The sequence below is a fragment of the Zonotrichia albicollis genome, chromosome 9 (genome assembly GCF_047830755.1).
Source record: "Zonotrichia albicollis isolate bZonAlb1 chromosome 9, bZonAlb1.hap1, whole genome shotgun sequence".
NCBI classification, from domain to species: Eukaryota; Metazoa; Chordata; class Aves; order Passeriformes; family Passerellidae; genus Zonotrichia; species Zonotrichia albicollis.
This window is the reverse complement of record NC_133827.1, coordinates 23662854-23683904: the sequence shown is the minus strand read 5'-3', so window position 1 is coordinate 23683904 and position 21051 is coordinate 23662854. Positions and strand designations below refer to the sequence as shown.

Below are 21051 nucleotides of genomic sequence, written 5' to 3'. Positions count from 1 at the left end.
GGCTTGGAGGGAGCTGTGGTGCTGTTGGCCTGAAGGTTGGTGTGATGGGAGAGTGTGTGTGGGGCGTGCAGGAAGGCTGCAGGTGGTGTGAGATGTGCAGAGCAGTGGAGAGGCAGGCAGCCTTGTGTGGGGCCATAAGGCTGAGGCAGGCTGAGCACAGGGGCCCCAGGTGAGCTGGGCAGGAGGTCCTATGGTGTAATGGTGAGCACTCTGGACTCTGAATCCAGTGATCTGAGTTCAAATCTCAGTGGGACCTGAGCCTTTTGGTTGCCTCAGCATGCTTGCCCTCAGCATGCACACACTCTCAGCCCTCTCCTCTGCTGCTGCTGCACTTCTGCACTCTTCTCTCATCCAGCACACAGCACCTGAGCTGCACAACACCCACTCCCAATGGGGCAGGCACAGGACTCTGCTTTGGGACCTCTGCCTCCTGTCTTGGAGGCATCCAAAACTGGAGACAGGGATACACGCTCTGGACAGATGTTTCCAGGTTGGATCATTTCCACAGGAACAGCAGGGCATTCTGTGTGCCATTACTGGTAGGCCCAACCCCTGTCCCCTGCTCCTTTCTTGATCCTTTTTTCTGTGGCTCCTTTTCCTCTTTTCCGTGCCAATTCCTTTCTATTGCTCTGCAATCCATTCAAGGAGCTCCACCAGCACTGGGCAGTGTTCCATCATTGGGCTTCCATTTGTTACCATGGCAGAGGGAAGGATCTCCCTGGCAGAGCAGGGGGTAGGTGAGGGAGGAGGAGAACAAAGGACCACGACTCTCCAGCAATGCTGCACAAAGGCTTTAATGAGAAGGAGCAAAAGCGGTGGCACAGAACAGAGACCAAGGAAGACGTGTGGGGGGCCAGAGAGGGCAAGAGATGGGCCCGTCTGCCAAGGAGAACGGGGATGATGCGCCGGCCTCAGCAGATCTGACCGCAGCGGGAGAAAGGCAGGCACAGGCCTGAGCCCCCCAGGCCAAGGGAGCCCCCAGAAGAGATGGGAACCCCCGCGGTGCTGAGGGAGCTGCCCACAGCAGCTGACAGAGAGGATCCCACGGCCGTGCTCTGAGGGAAGGAGCTGAGGATGGGGCCCGGCAGGGTCACCACCACCGGCGAAGGCTCGATGTACACCGTGGAGTCAGCGCAGCGGGCATTGCAGGGCTCAGTGCAGCTGCTGGCAAGGGGCGTTGGGCCACAGGGGCCGCAGGGCCGTGGGGGACAGGGTCTGCAGCAAGACATCTCTCGGTGCGGGAGGCAAAGCTGCAACACAGAGCAGAGAGCACCACCCAGCCTCAGCATCACTCTGTCTCTCTGTCCCTCAACTCTCGCCAGGGACACATTTGGTCTCCAACACACACTCTGTGCCTACAGCTCCCACCACCCTCCTGCTGCCCTGCGAGTGGCACGGCACGGGAAGGCCGCCCCACTCCAGCAAGAGGAGCCAGCACAGTGGCTTTAAGGGCCCTGTGGAAAGACTGGTCACAGCCCATCTCCAGAGCACACATGGCCGTGTCAGACAATGTCCCGGCGTGCTCTGGCACATTTTGTTACACCAGGGCAGGTGCAAATTCTGCTGGACACATCCCCCTGAGGCTGAGCCCCATTGATCCCCTTCTGCTGGATCAAAGCCCCCTCTTCCCAGCAGGCCCCAGCCCCCAGCATGGAAAGGCTGACGGCCCTCCAACACTTCTGTGCCAGGGCCCAGCTGAGGCAGCCCAAGGATCAAGCCGGGCAGCCTCCATGAGAGCAGCTCAGCCCACAGGGAGGGATGGAGCAGGCTCAGGCTTACCTGGTTCCTAGAGGAAAGGGAGGCCAGAGACCAGGATGCAGAGCCTGCAGCAGAGCAGCCTTTTATGCTGGGTCCCAGAGCCCTGTGGGGCCACAAACATTCCTTGTTAGTGAAACATCCAAACTCCTGGGAGTGGCCACTTGCCAGGCCTCGCTGCTGATCAGGTCCCTGCCTCTTTCATCTCAGGCATTTTTCTTTCTCTTTGTAGAACCCAAAATCCTTTGATTCTTAGAATCACTTTGGGATGGAATGGACCTAAAAATGATCTACCTCGAGCCCCCTCAAATGGCTTCATAAATTTCTCTGGACAAACTGTTCCAGTAGCGCAGTCCTCTTAGGGGAAAAGCTTCCTTTCCAATATCTAACTAAATATACCTCTGCTTTCTATTTTGAACTGGTAGCCCTTGACCCATCCCCACACACTCCAGCCAGGTATCCTAACTTTCTTAACTGAATGTCTCCTAGAAGCCCTCTCCTCTCTTTGCTATGCAGCCCCATTCTTCTCAGCCTGTTCTCACGGGCTGACGCTCCAGCTGCCTGGTGCTCTTGTGGCTCCTCTGGACCCACAGCAACAAGCCCGTGTGTTTCTTAGGCTGTGGGTCCTAGGGCTGCAGGCAGTACCCCAGGTACGGTGTCAGGAGAGCCAAGTAGAGCAGGACAATCCTCACCCTCAACCTGCTGCCCACACGGCTCTGGATGCAGCCCAGAATAAGATTGGATTTTTGCACTGGGCTGCTCGCTGGCAGTGCAGGTTCATGTTCAGTATTTCAGCCACCAGAACCTGCAGGTCCCCCTCCACAGGGCTGCTCTCATTCCACTCAAGGCCTACTAGGCTGTGTCCAGGTTTGGGATTGCCCTGACCTTGGCATTTGACAACCAGAGCTCTGGCCTCAGCTTGGCAAGTTGGAATCCTCCAGAAAACAAGGAATTCCACACGTAGGAAGGTGATCAAAGGCATGACTGCATCTCTCCCTGAAAGACAAATTGACCCATTTTCCCCAAACACACACTGACCCACTTTGCTCAGTGTGTCCAGCCCTGAGGTCAGGATCTGGATGGCAGCTTTGGGGCAGAGGCTGAGGGCAGGGAGCCCAAAGCTCATGGCTCCTTTTCCTGGGGCAGGCATCATTTGCCCATTCACCTAATATCACACTTCAAAGGGATATTGGATCGGGCTTCGAGAACCTGTGGGAATTACTGTGCTGTGGAAGAGTTGGGAAAATCCATGAGCTTCAGGCAAACCTGAATCATGCTGAAGTGGAAATGAGTGCACACAGTGCCCTGGCCTCAGGAATTCCAGGGATACAGCTCGTGGCCTCTCTCCTATGAAATATTTTGCCTTTGTCAGGGGCATTGCCAGACCTTTTACATCTGATCCCAAACCATTTTGTATATCCATGTAATCCTGTGCTGCTGCACCCTTCCACAAGGCATTGCCATTAGGTGGCTGCTCGCAGGCCCAGGGGATGCAGGGCAATCCAGGATAATGGAGGTTGGGAGAGACCTGTGGCAGTTCTTTGCTCCCTCTCTGAGAAGAACAAACTTCCCAGCTGCCCCAGAAGCTGTGGGCCTTGTCCCATTGTCCTCTGAACACTGCCACTGTCAGACAGGTGCCTGTCCCATGAGCAGCACTTCCAGGGATGCCCTGCACCCCCAGGAGGCCACCAGGAGATGGAAAGGGCTCCTACAGATGAACCTCCCAGGGCCTCGATGGGGAGGACCAGCAGGAGATGACACTGGGGCTGCCTGCACTGATGAGCCAGGGGTGGAGGGGGACAAGAGCTGCTGCCTCCACTACCCCTGGCAGTTCTGGAGAGAATGGAACCAAACTCTCCTGAGAGCTGCACTGTCACAGGGCAAGAGGCAGAAATCAGAAGAGGAAAGAAAGGAAATGCCAGAGTTCCCTGCGGGAGGACAAGGGACAGGCCTGGGAGAGCTGTACAAGGGGTTGTGACACCTTTTGTAAGCTATGTCTGTGCTTAGAAGTCAGGAAGACAAGGCCCAGAGCCTGCTGAGGAACTGGGGCAGTGTGATCTGCCCAGAGCAGCTGACAGGAGCACAAGAGCTCCAGAGCTCCACACAGACCTGCTGGGGTTGGTGTGGGGTACTCTGAGTCATTACAGTCCTTGAGGTGCCCCCAAAAGACCCTGCCAGGGGAGACAGCAAATGCAGGAGATTGCAGACAAGCACCAGGTGATCCATGACTGGGAATACAAGGTGGGGAAATATCCTTCATGGCAGCAGAACATTGAGGGTGTGAGCTCTGTTATCCCTTGAGCGCCTGAGTCTGCAGCACCCAGTCCACTGAAGTCCATACTGGGTGACTCAGGTTTGCCTGGAGCTCAGGGATTTTCCCAGCTCTTCCACATCACGATGACACCTGCTCTGCTGCTCTGGGAGACTGATCCCGTGTCCCTTTGAAATGTAAAATGCATGGAATGGGAAACCCCATCCCAGAGCCAGAAAACGGCAGCCATGGGCTCCCTGCCCTCAGCCCTTTCCCCAAAGGCACCAGCCAGGTCTCTGTCCCTGGGATGAGCACGCTGAGTAAAGCAGGTCAGTGTGGCTGTGGGTCTGTCTCAGGGAAGGACACAGCATCTCTTTGATCACAAAACCAGGCCGTGGCACAGCCTGTGACTGCAAGCAAGTTCCCCATGGCTGTCGCTCAGGCCTGCAGGGGACATCCTTTCAGGTGAACATGGACTTCCCTTGCCCATGAGCTTTGCCCCCACCCTGCACAGTTTGGTCTCTTCCCCACTATTTGATTCTGCAGTGTTGACTTTGTGCCTCACCTGACCCTCAGTCTTCTGTATATCTGTGATAACACATGGAAGAAATTACTCTCAGGATGAGCCTGAGTGTCTGCGCTGAAAGCTCCAGAGAGATGAGCTGAGGAGTCACTTCATGGCGGAATTTCACTGTAACTGGAGCGCAATAACCCATCAAGAAGAACAAATAACAGAAAATTAGAGACATAACACAAATACATTTCAATTCACCTTATACACAGGCTGGGGGCCTCCAAATGAAATTGCCTTAGGAAACTGGGACACACATTAATAATTTCCAAATTGTATGGTGTGAATCTGGTGAAAAATGCCTGAGATGAAAGAGTCAGGGACCTGATCAGCAGCGAGGCCTGGCAAGTGGCCACTCCCAGGAGTTTGGATGTTTCACTAACAAGGAATGTTTGTGGCCCCACAGGGCTCTGGGACCCAGCATAAAAGGCTGCTCTGCTGCAGGCTCTGCATCCTGGTCTCTGGCCTCCCTTTCCTCTAGGAACCAGGTAAGCCTGAGCCCGCTCCATCCCTCCCTGTGGGCTGAGCTGCTCTCATGGAGGCTGCCCGGCTTGATCCTTGGGCTGCCTCAGCTGGGCCCTGGCACAGAACTGTTGGAGGGCCGTCAGCCTTTCCATGCTGGGGGCTGGGGCCAGCTGGGAAGAGGGGGCTTTGATCCAGCAGAAGGGGATCAATGGGGCTCAGCCTCAGGGGGATGTGTCCAGCAGAATTTGCACCTGCCCTGGTGTAACAAATTGTGCCAGAGCACGCCGGGACATTGTCTGACACGGCCATGTGTGCTCTGGAGATGGGCTGTGACCAGTCTTTCCACAGGGCCCTTAAAGCCACTGTGCTGGCTCCTCTTGCTGGAGTGGGGCGGCCTTCCCGTGCCGTGCCACTCGCAGGGCAGCAGGAGGGTGGTGGGAGCTGTAGGCACAGAGTGACAGAGTGTGTGTGGGAGACCAAATGTGTCCCTGGCGAGAGCTGAGGGACGGAGAGACAAAGTGATGCTGAGGCTGGGTGGTGCTCCCTGCTCTGTGTTGCAGCTTTGCCTCCCGCACCGAGAGATGTCTTGCTGCAGACCCTGTCCCCCACGGCCCTGCGGCCCCTGTGGCCCAACGCCCCTTGCCAGCAGCTGCACTGAGCCCTGTAATGTCCGCTGCGCTGACTCCACGGTGTACATCGAGCCTTCGCCGGTGGTGGTGACCCTGCCGGGCCCCATCCTCAGCTCCTTCCCTCAGAGCACGGCCGTGGGATCCTCTCTGTCAGCTGCTGTGGGCAGCTCCCTCAGCACCGCGGGGGTTCCCATCTCTTCTGGGGGCTCCTTTGGCCTGGGGGGCTCAGGCCTGTGCCTGCCTTTCTCCCGCTGCGGTCAGATCTGCTGAGGCCGGCGCATCATCCCCGTTCTCCTTGGCAGACGGGCCCATCTCTTGCCCTCCCTGGCCCCCCACACGTCTTCCTTGGTCTCTGTTCTGTGCCACCGCTTTTGCTTCTTCTCATTAAAGCCTTTGTGCAGCATTGCTGGAGAGTCGTGGTCCTTTGTTCTCCTCCTCCCTCACCTACCACCTGCCCTGCCAGAGTGAGCACTGGCTGCTGTCCTGAGCTTATCAGCAGCTGCACTAAGAACTCCCAGAAATTACACCAGAGCACCAAACCTCAGTCACTAAGCTTGAGCCTGGAACCTGGGAATCACAGCCTCGCAGGGTCGGTTTCCAATGTGTTTCTTGTGAGAATTATTTCAGATATTTTGCGTGACAAGGCAATCCTGTCAAAGCTTCTTCACAAAAGCATATCAAAATCAGTCCTCTCTCTTCCATCGGTGATGTTGGGATGTATCAATGGGGTGAATATGGGATTATGGGCAGGAAAGGAGAAAAGCTCTGCTTTTCATGCCTGGATGTCGGCAGTGCGGCTTCAACAGAATTCTACAAGAAAGTTCACTCTGTTACTGAGTAAATGGATGTAGCAGAAATGGAATATTAATTTGACATATTTAATGTTTTATAGGAAGACTGTATATTGAGAATTGTACAGTATGGAAAGTATATGGATACGAAATTAGAAGGATGCAAAATTTTTTGGCACTTGACCAACAGTCACAGCAAGGACTTAATTTCAAATTCACAGTGAGAACATTCATTCCATTATCTATTCTCTCTCACACCGACACACAGACACACACACACACAGTCACACACTCTGTATTTAGGTGTGTAAATGCAACTATTGAAAATTCCCCTTGAAAATGAGCAGTCTTGGAAAATATTTTTCTTTCCTGAATGCCACAACATTTGTGTTTCAAACTTTCAAAGAAAGTGCCAACACAAACTGTGGCCAGGATGAAACCCTGATCTGACTAAAGCCCACGCTCTAACAACCCTATGAAGAGTGGCCCAAAATGAGAGCATTTGAGCTCTCCTGGCCCGCAGCAGGCTGTGACCAGCAATGGCCCTGAGTGGGACGGCTCTCACAGCCAGTGAACTCTCAGGGTTGCTGTACTTGGAGGATTGCCCAAGAAGGACGAGTCCGAGGCTGATACCCTCACTCTTTGAGGCCTGACCCTTCCCCCTTGGGGAGATGCAAAGACATCCAAAGTGAGTGTTTCACTGACCCCTGAGGGGAGTTTTTCACAGGTACGTTGCTTGTACCGACTCTTCATGTCTGTGTGCATGCACATCTGCATGTATTTGCTATAGCAAATCTGGGAGAAATACTGCTTCCTTGGATGTCTAAGTACCTTGGAGATCTAAGTAAGTTAGGCCTGTCAGGAAGGTTAAGTTCCAGATATAGACTGACCTAAATGGTGCTTAGTGTTGTTTTTGCTAAGTTGCTAAGTATAACTTTGAAGTTGTGAGTGAGGTCAAATGGTATGAAGTGCTTTTCCTCTGTCACATTTAAATGGTATGATATTAGTTGGGTTTCAGGTATAAGTTGAGTTAAAATACTGTTAAGTGTGAGTGCTGTCAATCTTTTAGGCTGTGTTCCTTATAATCCTTGTCCTCACTGTCTTTTGTCACACACACACACAGATATTCATACACATAGATACAGAAACACACACAACACCCTCTTTTCGATAGTTATTGGTTGATTTCTGGTTTGATTACATGGATTTGTTTGGTTTTGTCATTGGTTGTTTTATGTTGTTGCGCCTTAAGTTTCCTGTAAGTAGGAGAGTGAATGTTGCCCAGGCAGTTTGTTGTTGATATTTGTTTAATATGCAAAGTGTTTTTTGCTGCTGGCTTGGGAGTGATTTGTCAGGCACGTGCAGCAGTGTTTGTTGAGAGGAGCCTTGTGCAGCAGTGCGTGGGTGTGGGTGTGTTGGCCCAGGGCAGGTGATGAGCAGGGCAGGGCTGGAGCAGGTAGTTGTGGCCGAGTGGTGAAGGCGATGGACTAGAAATCCATTGGGGTTTCCCCGCGCAGGTTCGAATCCTGCCAACTACGGGCACGTGCCCCTTTTGGGCTGCGGGCACCTGACCAGGGGCACAGGCAGCACCTACAGGTGCGTGCCATGGAAAGCAGCTGCACCTGCCCCAGGGCTCCTGCACTTGCAGCCCCAACAATGGAGAAGGACAGGGGAAATGCAGACTGGAACACTGAGCATTTCATCCCCTCCCAGTGGCACCAAGTGTTAAATGCAAGGATCCTCAGCTTGAAATCCTGCTTGGCACAAAGTGGCCAGAACTCAGAGCTTTTGCATCAGAGCAACCATGAGCAGCATTGAGCTGGAAAGGCAGAATTTGCAGAACCAGAAGACGAGAGTTCTTTTTGCTGGCAATTAATTTTGCATGGGTCGAAAAGGCAACCCATGTCAGTCATTGGCCATCAGAGATCTGAAGTGTTGGGCAGGAGCAGTGGTGCAGCGTGCTGGGAGCACAGGTGTATTTGTGGTGAGGGCTGCAGGTGTGAGGATGTTGGTGGGTTTCAGGTGGGCTGATGGATGGGCAGGCTGCAGGCTGTGTGCAGGGTGGGTTGAGCAGGTGCAGGGTCAGGGTGGGTGTGGAAGGGGCAGTGAGTGTGCAGGGGTGTGTGCGGGAGGTGTGTGAGAAGGGCAAGGGCAGGCACTGGAGGTGCATAGAGCAGGCTGAAGGGAGGTGAATGGTCAGGGTGTGTATTCAGAGGGTGGGGGAGGCAGATGAGAGAGGAAGGGCAGCAGTGAGGGGCAGCAGTGGCGGGCAGCATGAGGCTGCACTGAGGGTGATGGCAGGCAGGCATGAGGAGGAGCAGAGTGGCGCAGCGGGAGCGTGCTGGGCCCATAACCCAGAGGTCGATGGATCGAAACCATCCTCTGCTAAGGCACTTTTTGCACTCAGCCTGCCTTGCCCAACAGCTTTGACGCTGCTTGGCTCCAGCTTTCTGGCTGATGCTGGCCATAGACTTCCTCATCCCTCTACGTCCTTTGAGTAAAAATGATAAAACTTGTGTAAGAGCACCTGGCCTCTCCTGGTCCCGAAGAGCACAGCCCCTTTCCCTCCACAAGTTCTTCTCCCACAGAGCAGCTGAGCCGCTGCTCATGCTCCCCTCAGCCGGGATCCTGCCCAGGACTATGGGCACCTCCAGCCCAGCAGACATACACTGCCTTTCAGCCAGATCAGCCTTGGCAAAAGCCAAATGCAGAAATGCAGGAGCTGCCGTGGATCCTGCACAGACTCCCAGAGAGTGGTGAGACTCTGCAGCCAAGTGGGAGAACTTTGTGCTTCTCCACACCTGGGCATCAGGCTGGGGTTGCAATGGGGCTGAGACACTGAGTGGCCTTGACCTTGCTTTTTCTCCAGCCGTGCTTTGAGCAGGCATTTGGACTTGTGTCCTCCTGGGATGCCTCACAGTCAAGTTCCTTGCGGGTGGGAATAGTTCCCAGAGAGGGTTTTGCCCTCCTTGCTGTGGAGCATAGGCAGTGAGTGACCTTGTCCCTCACAGGAGCTGAAGGTCAGTCATTGCTCTGCCCTTGGTGTGTCAGCTGTCCTTTGTCCTTGCTGCTCCAGCCCCTTTGCTAAGATCAGCAGAGGGTCTTTGTTGAGCTTCTGTAGAGATGGGGCAAAGTTTCGATCTCCATAGTCCTTAAGGAGCTGGAGTGGCTTGGTCTGGAGGAGAGAAGGCAAGGGGGCTTGTGGTGCGTGAAGGTAACTTGGGCAGGTAAGTGTGCCTGAGTGAGAAAGGGCTTGTTGCCATTTGGGAAAGAGAAGATGTTGGGTGCTTTGAAGCGTGGCACGTGTACGAGAAGCCATGTCAGGCTTGAAGGGAGCTGTGGTGCTGTTGGCCTGAAGGTTGGTGTGATGGGAGAGTGTGTGTGGGGCGTGCAGGAAGGCTGCAGGTGGTGTGAGATGTGCAGAGCAGTGGAGAGGCAGGCAGCCTTGTGTGGGGCCATAAGGCTGAGGCAGGCTGAGCACAGGGGCCCCAGGCGAGCTGGGCAGGAGGTCCTATGGTGTAATGGTGAGCACTCTGGACTCTGAATCCAGTGATCTGAGTTCAAATCTCAGTGGGACCTGAGCCTTTTGGTTGCCTCAGCATGCTTGCCCTCAGCATGCACACACTCTCAGCCCTCTCCTCTGCTGCTGCTGCACTTCTGCACTCTTCTCTCATCCAGCACACAGCACCTGAGCTGCACAACACCCACTCCCAATGGGGCAGGCACAGGACTCTGCTCTGGGACCACTACCTCCTGTCTTGGATGCAGCCAAATCTGGAGATTGGGCTACAAGCTCTGGGCAGCTGATTCCAGGTTGGACCATTTCCAGCAGGGCATTCTGTGTGCCATTACTTCTAGACCAACTCCTGTGAACTTCTCCTTTAATGTTCCATTCATCTAGGCTCCTTTTCCTCTTTTCCCTGCCAATTGCTTTCTATTGCTCTGCAATCCATTCAAGGAGCTCCACCAGCACTGGGCAGTGTTCCATCATTGGGCTTCCATTTGTTTCCATGGCAGAGGGAAAGACGTCCCTGGCAGAGTAGGTGGTAGGTGAGGGAGGAGGAGAACAAAGGACCATGACTCTCCAGCAATGCTGCACAAAGGCTTTAATGAGAAGGAGCAAAAGCGGTGGCACAGAACAGAGACCAAGGAAGACGTGTGGGGGGCCAGGGAGGGCAAGAGATGGGCCCGTCTGCCAAGGAGAACGGGGATGATGCGCCGGCCTCAGCAGATCTGACCGCAGCGGGAGAAAGGCAGGCACAGGCCTGAGCCCCCCAGGCCAAGGGAGCCCCCAGAAGAGATGGGAACCCCCGCGGTGCTGAGGGAGCTGCCCACAGCAGCTGACAGAGAGGATCCCACGGCCGTGCTCTGAGGGAAGGAGCTGAGGATGGGGCCCGGCAGGGTCACCACCACCGGCGAAGGCTCGATGTACACCGTGGAGTCAGCGCAGCGGGCATTGCAGGGCTCAGTGCAGCTGCTGGCAAGGGGCGTTGGGCCACAGGGGCCGCAGAGCCGTGGGGGACAGGGTCTGCAGCAAGACATCTCTCGGTGCGGGAGGCAAAGCTGCAACACAGAGCAGGGAGCACCACCCTGCCTCAGCATCACTCTGTCTCTCTGTCCCTCAACTCTCGCCAGGGACACATTTGGTCTCCAACACACACTCTGTGCCTACAGCTCCCACCACCCTCCTGCTGCCCTGCAAGTGGCACGGCACGGGAAGGCCGCCCCACTCCAGCAAGAGGAGCCAGCACAGTGGCTTTAAGGGCCCTGTGGAAAGACTGGTCACAGCCCATCTCCAGAGCACACATGGCCGTGTCAGACAATGTCCCGGCGTGCTCTGGCACAATTTGTTACACCAGGGCAGGTGCAAATTCTGCTGGACACATCCCCCTGAGGCTGAGCCCCATTGATCCCCTTCTGCTGGATCAAAGCCCCCTCTTCCCAGCTGGCCCCAGCCCCCAGCATGGAAAGGCTGACGGCCCTCCAACAGTTCTGTGCCAGGGCCCAGCTGAGGCAGCCCAAGGATCAAGCCGGGCAGCCTCCATGAGAGCAGCTCAGCCCACAGGGAGGGATGGAGCGGGCTCAGGCTTACCTGGTTCCTAGAGGAAAGGGAGGCCAGAGACCAGGATGCAGAGCCTGCAGCAGAGCAGCCTTTTATGCTGGGTCCCAGAGCCCTGTGGGGCCACAAACATTCCTTGTTAGTGAAACATCCAAACTCCTGGGAGTGGCCACTTGCCAGGCCTCGCTGCTGATCAGGTCCCTGACTCTTTCATCTCAGGCATTTTTCACCAGATTCACACCATACAATTTGGAAATTATTAATGTGTGTCCCAGTTTCCTAAGGCAATTTCATTTGGAGGCCCCCAGCCTGTGTATAAGGTGAATTGAAATGTATTTGTGTTATGTCTCTAATTTTCTGTTATTTGTTCTTCTTGATGGGTTATTGCGCTCCAGTTACAGTGAAATTCCGCCATGAAGTGACTCCTCAGCTCATCTCTCTGGAGCTTTCAGCGCAGACACTCAGGCTCATCCTGAGAGTAATTTCTTCCATGTGTTATCACAGATATACAGAAGACTGAGGGTCAGGTGAGGCACAAAGTCAACACTGCAGAATCAAATAGTGGGGAAGAGACCAAACTGTGCAGGGTGGGGGCAAAGCTCATGGGCAAGGGAAGTCCATGTTCACCTGAAAGGATGTCCCCTGCAGGCCTGAGCGACAGCCATGGGGAACTTGCTTGCAGTCACAGGCTGTGCCACGGCCTGGTTTTGTGATCAAAGAGATGCTGTGTCCTTCCCTGAGACAGACCCACAGCCACACTGACCTGCTTTACTCAGCGTGCTCATCCCAGGGACAGAGACCTGGCTGGTGCCTTTGGGGAAAGGGCTGAGGGCAGGGAGCCCATGGCTGCCGTTTTCTGGCTCTGGGATGGGGTTTCCCATTCCATGCATTTTACATTTCAAAGGGACACGGGATCAGTCTCCCAGAGCAGCAGAGCAGGTGTCATCGTGATGTGGAAGAGCTGGGAAAATCCCTGAGCTCCAGGCAAACCTGAGTCACCCAGTATGGACTTCAGTGGACTGGGTGCTGCAGACTCAGGCGCTCAAGGGATAACAGAGCTCACACCCTCAATGTTCTGCTGCCATGAAGGATATTTCCCCACCTTGTATTCCCAGTCATGGATCACCTGGTGCTTGTCTGCAATCTCCTGCATTTGCTGTCTCCCCTGGCAGGGTCTTTTGGGGGCACCTCAAGGACTGTAATGACTCAGAGTACCCCACACCAACCCCAGCAGGTCTGTGTGGAGCTCTGGAGCTCTTGTGCTCCTGTCAGCTGCTCTGGGCAGATCACACTGCCCCAGTTCCTCAGCAGGCTCTGGGCCTTGTCCTGCTGACTCTAAGCACAGACACAGCTTACAAAAGAGGACACTACACCTTGTACAGCTCTCTGAAGCCTGTCCGTTGTCCTGCCCCAGGGAATACTGGCATTTTTTCTTGCCACTTGTGATTGCTGCCTCTTGCCCTGTGACAGTGCAGCTCTCAGGAGAGTTTGCCTCCATTCTCTCCAGAACTGCCAGGACGTGGTGGAGGCAGCAGCTCCATGTCCCCCTCCACCCCTGGCTCATCAGTGCAGGCAGCCCCAGTGTCATCTCCTGCTGGTCCTCCCCATCGAGGCCCTGGGAGGTTCATCTGTAGGAGCCCTTTCCATCTCCTGGTGGCCTCCTGGGAGTGCAGGGCATCCCTGGAAGTGCTGCTCATGGGACAGGCACCTGTCTGACAGTGGCAGTGTTCAGAGGACAATGGGACAAGGCCCACAGCTTCTGGGGCAGCTGGGAAGTTTGTTCTTCTCAGAGAAGAAGCAAAGAACTGCCACAGGTCTCCCCCACTCTCCATTATCCTGGGTTGCCCTGCATTCCCTGGGCCCTCGAGCAGCCACCTAATTGCAATGCATTGTGGAAGGCTGCAGCTGCAGCAGCACAGGATTACATGGACATACAAGGTGGTCTCAGACTGGTCTTGAAAGGTCTGGCAATGCCCCTGACAAAGGCAAAATATTTCATAGGAAAGAGGCCATGTGCTGTGGTATCCCTGGAATGCCTGAGCCCAGGGCACTGTGTGCACTCATTTCCACATCACCATGATTCAGGTTTGCCTGAAGCCCATGGATTTTCCCAGGTCTTCCACGGCACAATGATTCCCACAGGCTCTGGGAGACTGATCCAATATCCCTTTGAAGTGTGATATTAGGTGAATGGGCAAATGATGCCTGCCCCAGGAAAAGGAGCCATGAGCTTTGGGCTCCCTGCCCTCAGCCTCTGCCCCAAGGCTGCCATCCAGATCCTGACCTCAGGGCTGGACACACTGAGCAAAGTGGGTCAGTGTGTGTTTGGGGAAAATGGGTCAATTTGTCTTTCAGGGAGAGATGCAGTCATGCCTTTGATCACCTTCCTACGTGTGGAATTCCTTGTTTTCTGGAGGATTCCAACTTGCCAAGCTGAGGCCAGAGCTCTGGTTGTCAAATGCCAAGGTCAGGGCAATCCCAAACCTGGACACAGTCTAGTAGGCCTTGAGTGGAATGAGAGCAGCCCTGTGGAGGGGGAACTGCAGGTTCTGGTGGCTGAAATACTGAACATGAACCTGCACTGCCAGCGAGCAGCCCAGTGCAAAAATCCAATCTTATTCTGGGCTGCATCCAGAGCCGTGTGGGCAGCAGGTTGAGGGTGGGGATTGTCCTGATCTACTTGGCTCTCCTGACACCGTACCTGGGGTACTGCCTGCAGCCCTAGGACCCACAGCCTAAGAAACATACGGACCTGCTGCTGTGGGTCCAGAGGAGCCACAAAGAGCACCAGGCAGCTGGAGCCATTAGCCCGTGAGAAAAGGCTGAGAGGATTTGGGTTGCATAGCAAAGAGAGGAGAGGGCTTCTAGGAGACATTCAGTTAACAAAGGGAAGGACACCTGGCTGGCGTGTGTTGGGATGGGTCAAGTGGTTCTAGTACAAAGCTCAAAGCAGATGTATTTTGATTATGTATTGGTAGGGAATCTTTTCCTTAGGGAGGACCAATACACTCGAAGAGGTTGCCAAGAGATTTTTTAAAAGCCACTTTAGGGGACTAAAGCCAGATAATTTTTAGGTCCACTCCATCCCAAAGTGATTCTAAGAGTCATCACAGGAGTTTGGGTTGTACAAAGAGGAAGAAAAATGCCTGAGATGAAAGAGGCAGGGACCTGATCAGCAGCGAGGCCTGGCAAGTGGCCACTCCCAGGAGTTTGGATGTTTCACTAACATGGAATGTTTGTGGCCCCACAGGGCTCTGGGACCCAGCATAAAAGGCTGCTCTGCTGCAGGCTCTGCATCCTGGTCTCTGGCCTCCCTTTCCTCGAGGTACCAGGTAAGCCTGAGCCCGCTCCATCCCTCCCTGTGGGCTGAGCTGCTCTCATGGAGGCTGCCCGGCTTGATCCTTGGGCTGCCTCAGCTGGGCCCTGGCACAGAAGTGTTGGAGGGCCGTCAGCCTTTCCATACTGGGGGCTGGGGCCAGCTGGGAAGAGGGGCCTTTGTTCCAGCAGAAGGGGATCAATGGGGCTCAGCCTCAGGGGGATGTGCCCAGCAGAATTTGCACCTGCCCTGGTGTAACAAAATGTGCCAGTGCACGCAGGAACATTGTCTGACACAGCCATGTGTGCTCTGGAGATGGGCTGTGACCAGTCTTTCCACAGGGCCCTTAAAGCCACTGTGCTGGCTCCTCTTGCTGGAGTGGGGCGGCCTTCCCGTGCCGTGCCACTCGCAGGGCAGCAGGAGGGTGGTGGGAGCTGTAGGCACAGAGTGTGTGTTGGAGACCAAATGTGTCCTTGGCGAGAGCTGAGGGACAGAGAGACAGAGTGATGCTGAGGCAGGGTGGTGCTCTCTGCTCTGTGTTGCAGCTTTGCCTCCCGCACTGAGAGATGTCTTGCTGCAGACCCTGTCCCCCCACGGCCCTGCGGCCCCTGTGGCCCAACGCCCCTTGCCAGCAGCTGCACTGAGCCCTGCAATGTCCGCTGCGCTGACTCCACGGTGTACATCGAGCCTTCGCCGGTGGTGGTGACCCTGCCGGGCCCCATCCTCACCTCCTTCCCTCAGAGCACGGCCGTGGGATCCTCTCTGTCAGCTGCTGTGGGCAGCTCCCTCAGCACCGCGGGGGTTCCCATCTCTTCTGGGGGCTCCCTTGGCCTGGGGGGCTCAGGCCTGTGCCTGCCTTTCTCCCGCTGCGGTCAGATCTGCTGAGGCTGGCGCATCATCCCCGTTCTCCTTGGCAGACGGGCCCATCTCTTGCCCTCTCTGGCCCCCCACACATTTTTCTTTGGTCTCTGTTCTGTGCCGCCGCTTTTGCTCCTTCTCATTAAAGCCTTTGTGCAGCATTGCTGGAGAGTCGTGGTCCTTTGTTCTCCTCCTCCCTCACCTACCACCTGCTCTGCCAGGGAGATCCTTCCCTCTGCCATGGTAACAAATGGAAGCCCAATGATGGGGCACTGCCCAGTGCTGTTGGAGCTCCTTGAATGGATTGCAGAGCAATAGAAAGCAATTGGCACGGAAAAGAGGAAAAGGAGCCACAGAGGATAGGAGAAAAAAGAAATTGTGGACAGGAGTGGGCCTAGAAGTAATGGCACACAGAATGCCCTGCTGTTCCTGTGGAAATGGTCCAACCTGGAAACATCTTCCCAGAGCTTGTATCCCAGTCTCCAGTTTTGGATGCCTCTGAGACAGGAGGCAGTGGTCCCAGAGCAGAGTCTTGTGCCTGCCCCATTGGGAGTGGGTGTTGTGCAGCTCAGGTGCTGTGTGCTGGATGAGAGAAGAGTGCAGAAGTGCAGCAGCAGCAGAGGAGAGGGCTGAGAGTGTGTGCATGCTGAGGGCAAGCATGCTGAGGCAACCAAAAGGCTCAGGTCCCACTGAGATTTGAACTCAGATCACTGGATTCAGAGTCCAGAGTGCTCACCATTACACCATAGGACCTCCTGCCCAGCTCGCCTGGGGCCCCTGTGCTCAGCCTGCCTCAGCCTTATGGCCCCACACAAGGCTGCCTGCCTCTCCACTGCTCTGCACATCTCACACCACCTGCAGCCTTCCTGCACGCCCCACACACACTCTCCCATCACACCAACCTTCAGGCCAACAGCACCACAGCTCCCTTCAAGCCTGACATGGCTTCTCGTACACGTGCCACGCTTCAAAGCACCCAACATCTTCTCTTTCCCAAATGGCAACAAGCCCTTTCTCACTCAGGCACACTTACCTGCCCAAGTTACCTTCACGCACCACAAGCCCCCTTGCCTTCTCTCCTCCAGACCAAGCCACTCCAGCTCCTTAAGGACTATGGAGATCGAAACTTTGCCCCATCTCTACAGAAGCTCAACAAAGACCCTCTGCTGATCTTAGCAAAGGGGCTGGAGCAGCAAGGACAAAGGACAGCTGACACACCAAGGGCAGAGCAATGACTGACCTTCAGCTCCTGTGAGGGACAAGGTCACTCACTGCCTATGCTCCACAGCAAGGAGGGCAAAACCCTCTCTGGGAACTATTCCCACCCGCAAGGAACTTGACTGTGAGGCATCCCAGGAGGACACAAGTCCAAATGCCTGCTCAAAGCACGGCTGGAGAAAAAGCAAGGTCAAGGCCACTCAGTGTCTCAGCCCCATTGCAACCCCAGCCTGATGCCCAGGTGTGGAGAAGCACAAAGTTCTCCCACTTGGCTGCAGAGTCTCACCACTCTCTGGGAGTCTGTGCAGGATCCACGGCAGCTCCTGCATTTCTGCATTTGGCTTTTGCCAAGGCTGATCTGGCTGAAAGGCAGTGTATGTCTGCTGGGCTGGAGGTGCCCATAGTCCTGGGCAGGATCCCGGCTGAGGGGAGCATGAGCAGCGGCTCAGCTGCTCTGTGGGAGAAGAACTTGTGGAGGGAAAGGGGCTGTGCTCTTCGGGACCAGGAGAGGCCAGGTGCTCTTACACAAGTTTTATCATTTTTACTCAAAGGACGTAGAGGGATGAGGAAGTCTATGGCCAGCATCAGCCAGAAAGCTGGAGCCAAGCAGCGTCAAAGCTGTTGGGCAAGGCAGGCTGAGTGCAAAAAGTGCCTTAGCAGAGGATGGTTTCGATCCATCGACCTCTGGGTTATGGGCCCAGCACGCTCCCGCTGCGCCACTCTGCTCCTCCTCATGCCTGCCTGCCATCACCCTCAGTGCAGCCTCATGCTGCCCGCCACTGCTGCCCCTCACTGCTGCCCTTCCTCTCTCATCTGCCTCCCCCACCCTCTGAATACACACCCTGACCATTCACCTCCCTTCAGCCTGCTCTATGCACCTCCAGTGCCTGCCCTTGCCCTTCTCACACACCTCCCGCACACACCCCTGCACACTCACTGCCCCTTCCACACCCACCCTGACCCTGCACCTGCTCAACCCACCCTGCACACAGCCTGCAGCCTGCCCATCCATCAGCCCACCTGAAACCCACCAACATCCTCACACCTGCAGCCCTCACCACAAATACACCTGTGCTCCCAGCACGCTGCACCACTGCTCCTGCCCAACACTTCAGATCTCTGATGGCCAATGACTGACATGGGTTGCCTTTTCGACCCATGCAAAATTAATTGCCAGCAAAAAGAACTCTCGTCTTCTGGTTCTGCAAATTCTGCCTTTCCAGCTCAATGCTGCTCATGGTTGCTCTGATGCAAAAGCTCTGAGTTCTGGCCACTTTGTGCCAAGCAGGATTTCAAGCTGAGGATCCTTGCATTTAACACTTGGTGCCACTGGGAGGGGATGAAATGCTCAGTGTTCCAGTCTGCATTTCCCCTGTCCTTCTCCATTGTTGGGGCTGCAAGTGCAGGAGCCCTGGGGCAGGTGCAGCTGCTTTCCATGGCACGCACCTGTAGGTGCTGCCTGTGCCCCTGGTCAGGTGCCCGCAGCCCAAAAGGGGCACGTGCCCGTAGTTGGCAGGATTCGAACCTGCGCGGGGAAACCCCAATGGATTTCTAGTCCATCGCCTTCACCACTCGGCCACAACTACCTGCTCCAGCCCTGCCCTGCTCATCACCTGCCCTGGGCCAACACACCCACACCCACGCACTGCTGCACAAGGCTCCTCTCAACAAACACTGCTGCACGTGCCTGACAAATCACTCCCAAGCCAGCAGCAAAAAACACTTTGCATATTAAACAAATATCAACAACAAACTGCCTGGGCAACATTCACTCTCCTACTTACAGGAAACTTAAGGCGCAACAACATAAAACAACCAATGACAAAACCAAACAAATCCATGTAATCAAACCAGAAATCAACCAATAACTATCGAAAAGAGGGTGTTGTGTGTGTTTCTGTATCTATGTGTATGAATATCTGTGTGTGTGTGTGACAAAAGACAGTGAGGACAAGGATTATAAGGAACACAGCCTAAAAGATTGACAGCACTCACACTTAACAGTATTTTAACTCAACTTATACCTATAACCCAATTAATATAATGCCCTTTAAATTTGACAGAGTAAAAGCACTTCATAGCATTTAACTTCACTTACAACTTCAAAGTTATACTTAGCAACTTAGCAAAAACAACACTAAGCACCATTTAGGTCAGTCTATATCTGGAACTTAACCTTCCTGACAGGCCTAACTTACTTAGATCTCCAAGGTACTTAGACATCCAAGGAAGCAGTATTTCTCCCAGATTTGCTATAGCAAATACATGCAGATGTGCATGCACACAGACATGAAGAGTCGGTACAAGCAACGTACCTGTGAAAAACTCCCCTCAGGGGTCAGTGAAACACTCACTTTGGATGCCTTTGCATCTCCCCAAGGGGGAAGGGTCAGGCCTCATAGAGTGAGGGTATCAGCCCCGGACTCGTCCTTCTTGGGCAATCCTCCAAGTACAGCAACCCTGAGAGTTCACTGGCTGTGAGAGCCGTCCCACTCAGGGCCATTGCTGGTCACAGCCTGCTGCGGGCCAGGAGAGCTCAAATGCTCTCATTTTGGGCCACTCTTCATAGGGTTGTTAGAGCGTGGGCTTTATCGTATCAGGGTTACATCCTGGCCACAGTTTGTGTCGGCACTTTCTTTGAAAGTGTGACAATGCGGATGTTGTGGTGTTCAGGAAACAAAAACATTTTCCAAGACTGCTCATTTTCAAGGGAAATTTTTAATAGGTGTAATTACACACCTAAATATAGAGTGAGTGCGTGTGTGTGTGTGCATGTGAGCGAGCGAATAGATAATGGAATTTATGTTCTCAGTGTAAAATTTGAAATTAAGTCCTAGATGTGATTGTGGGACGTTTGCTTCCAAACCCTTTTGCATCCTCTTCTTATTGTATCCGTATCCTTTGCATACCGTACACTTCGGAATGCACAGTGTCACTATTAAACATTGATCAGTATTTACAAATCAATATTTGTGGTGGTTTGACCAGGAAGGAGTGGGAATTCTGGGATGCTGTGGTCACACCAATGAATGTTCTGAGTTTGATACTGACACCTGGTGTAGCCAGTGGGGTTTGGACACACCTCCGAGAATACACAGGGGTTAAAAAGCAGGGCTCTGCCCCTGGCAGGCTCTCTTGGGACGTGGAGGCGAAGAGGTCAGATCTCCCCCCCCGTCCAGCCGCTGCTGCTGGGCGGGGGAGGGGCAGCCACGTGGTAGGCCCTGGGCCTGGACAGAGATGGGAGGTGAGGAGGCCCTCGAGGATGGAAGGGTGGAAGATCCCAGGGAGTCAGCCCTTGGGCAGCCATCCCCCCCCCCCCCAGGAGGGAGAGAGAGAGCCGGCGACACCGAATGTGATAGCAGCTGGCCCAGGAGGAGAAGGGGGGGGAAGAGTGCCCGGCCGGAGCGGCAGCGTGTGTGGGAGTGCCGCAGCTCCGGGACAGAGACTGAAAGTTTTAACCCCTTTCTTTCATGACTGGGGCCTTGCAAAAATGCTAATCCTCCTTGAAGCTGAATAAGAAGGAAGATAAGAGATGAGATGAGACAAGGACCTGGCCCGAAGAACGTGGAGATGATTGAATGGGGAGAGATTATTTGGAGTGGCCTTTTGGCTGGACTTTTCTTGTGGCCATGGACTCAGTTGTTCCTGTGACACAGAGACTGCACTTAGGGGGAAGCAGTGGCTCAGAACCAGGAGGGTTCATCGTGAGGACCCCCCGGCCCCAGGGGGTTGGAAAAATATGGGGGGGACAGATGTCCCAAAGCAGAGACTGTGCCTTTTTGGAGTGAGACAAGGCATCCTTGAAAGACAACCCTAAAAGCAGCTCTGGCCATGCGCAGTGGTGAGAGCACTGGGCATGGAAGGAAGATGTCACAAGCGGCAAAAGGACTTTTTTCCGGGCGGTGCCGAAGTGACAGGGAAGCACACGAGGTTTCAGTGTGTTTCCAGGGGAAGCCTATGGAACAAGAAGGACTCCTTTCCTCTTCATGAACTGAAGTTTGAGTATACTAAAGTGTGGTGCCAGGCTGGGCAGTTGGTGATTTGGGAGAATGTATCGAATTGGGAAAGTCAGGTAGTGGGGAGGAGGAAAGTGGTTTTTGTAAGGTTTTCAGTTTTTTTCTTTTCCTTATAGTTTTTA

The 21051-nt window shown here is 54.4% G+C and overlaps 7 non-coding genes across 7 annotated transcripts; 4 read left to right on the top strand and 3 right to left on the bottom strand.

Annotated features, from left to right (window-relative positions):
• Positions 1–184: 184 nt before the first annotated feature.
• TRNAQ-CUG (transfer RNA glutamine (anticodon CUG)) lies at positions 185–256 on the top strand. The gene has a single exon. It is a non-coding gene; the product is annotated as a tRNA-Gln (tRNA).
• A 7662-nt stretch (positions 257–7918) lies between these two features.
• Positions 7919–8000, top strand: TRNAS-AGA (transfer RNA serine (anticodon AGA)). The gene has a single exon. It is a non-coding gene; the product is annotated as a tRNA-Ser (tRNA).
• A 778-nt stretch (positions 8001–8778) lies between these two features.
• Positions 8779–8850, top strand: TRNAM-CAU (transfer RNA methionine (anticodon CAU)). The gene has a single exon. It is a non-coding gene; the product is annotated as a tRNA-Met (tRNA).
• A 1119-nt stretch (positions 8851–9969) lies between these two features.
• Positions 9970–10041, top strand: TRNAQ-CUG (transfer RNA glutamine (anticodon CUG)). Its single transcript has one exon. It is a non-coding gene; the product is annotated as a tRNA-Gln (tRNA).
• A 6335-nt stretch (positions 10042–16376) lies between these two features.
• TRNAQ-CUG (transfer RNA glutamine (anticodon CUG)) lies at positions 16377–16448 on the bottom strand. Its single transcript has one exon. It is a non-coding gene; the product is annotated as a tRNA-Gln (tRNA).
• A 1119-nt stretch (positions 16449–17567) lies between these two features.
• Positions 17568–17639, bottom strand: TRNAM-CAU (transfer RNA methionine (anticodon CAU)). The gene has a single exon. It is a non-coding gene; the product is annotated as a tRNA-Met (tRNA).
• Positions 17640–18417: 778 nt separating this feature from the next.
• TRNAS-AGA (transfer RNA serine (anticodon AGA)) lies at positions 18418–18499 on the bottom strand. The gene has a single exon. It is a non-coding gene; the product is annotated as a tRNA-Ser (tRNA).
• Positions 18500–21051: the final 2552 nt, after the last annotated feature.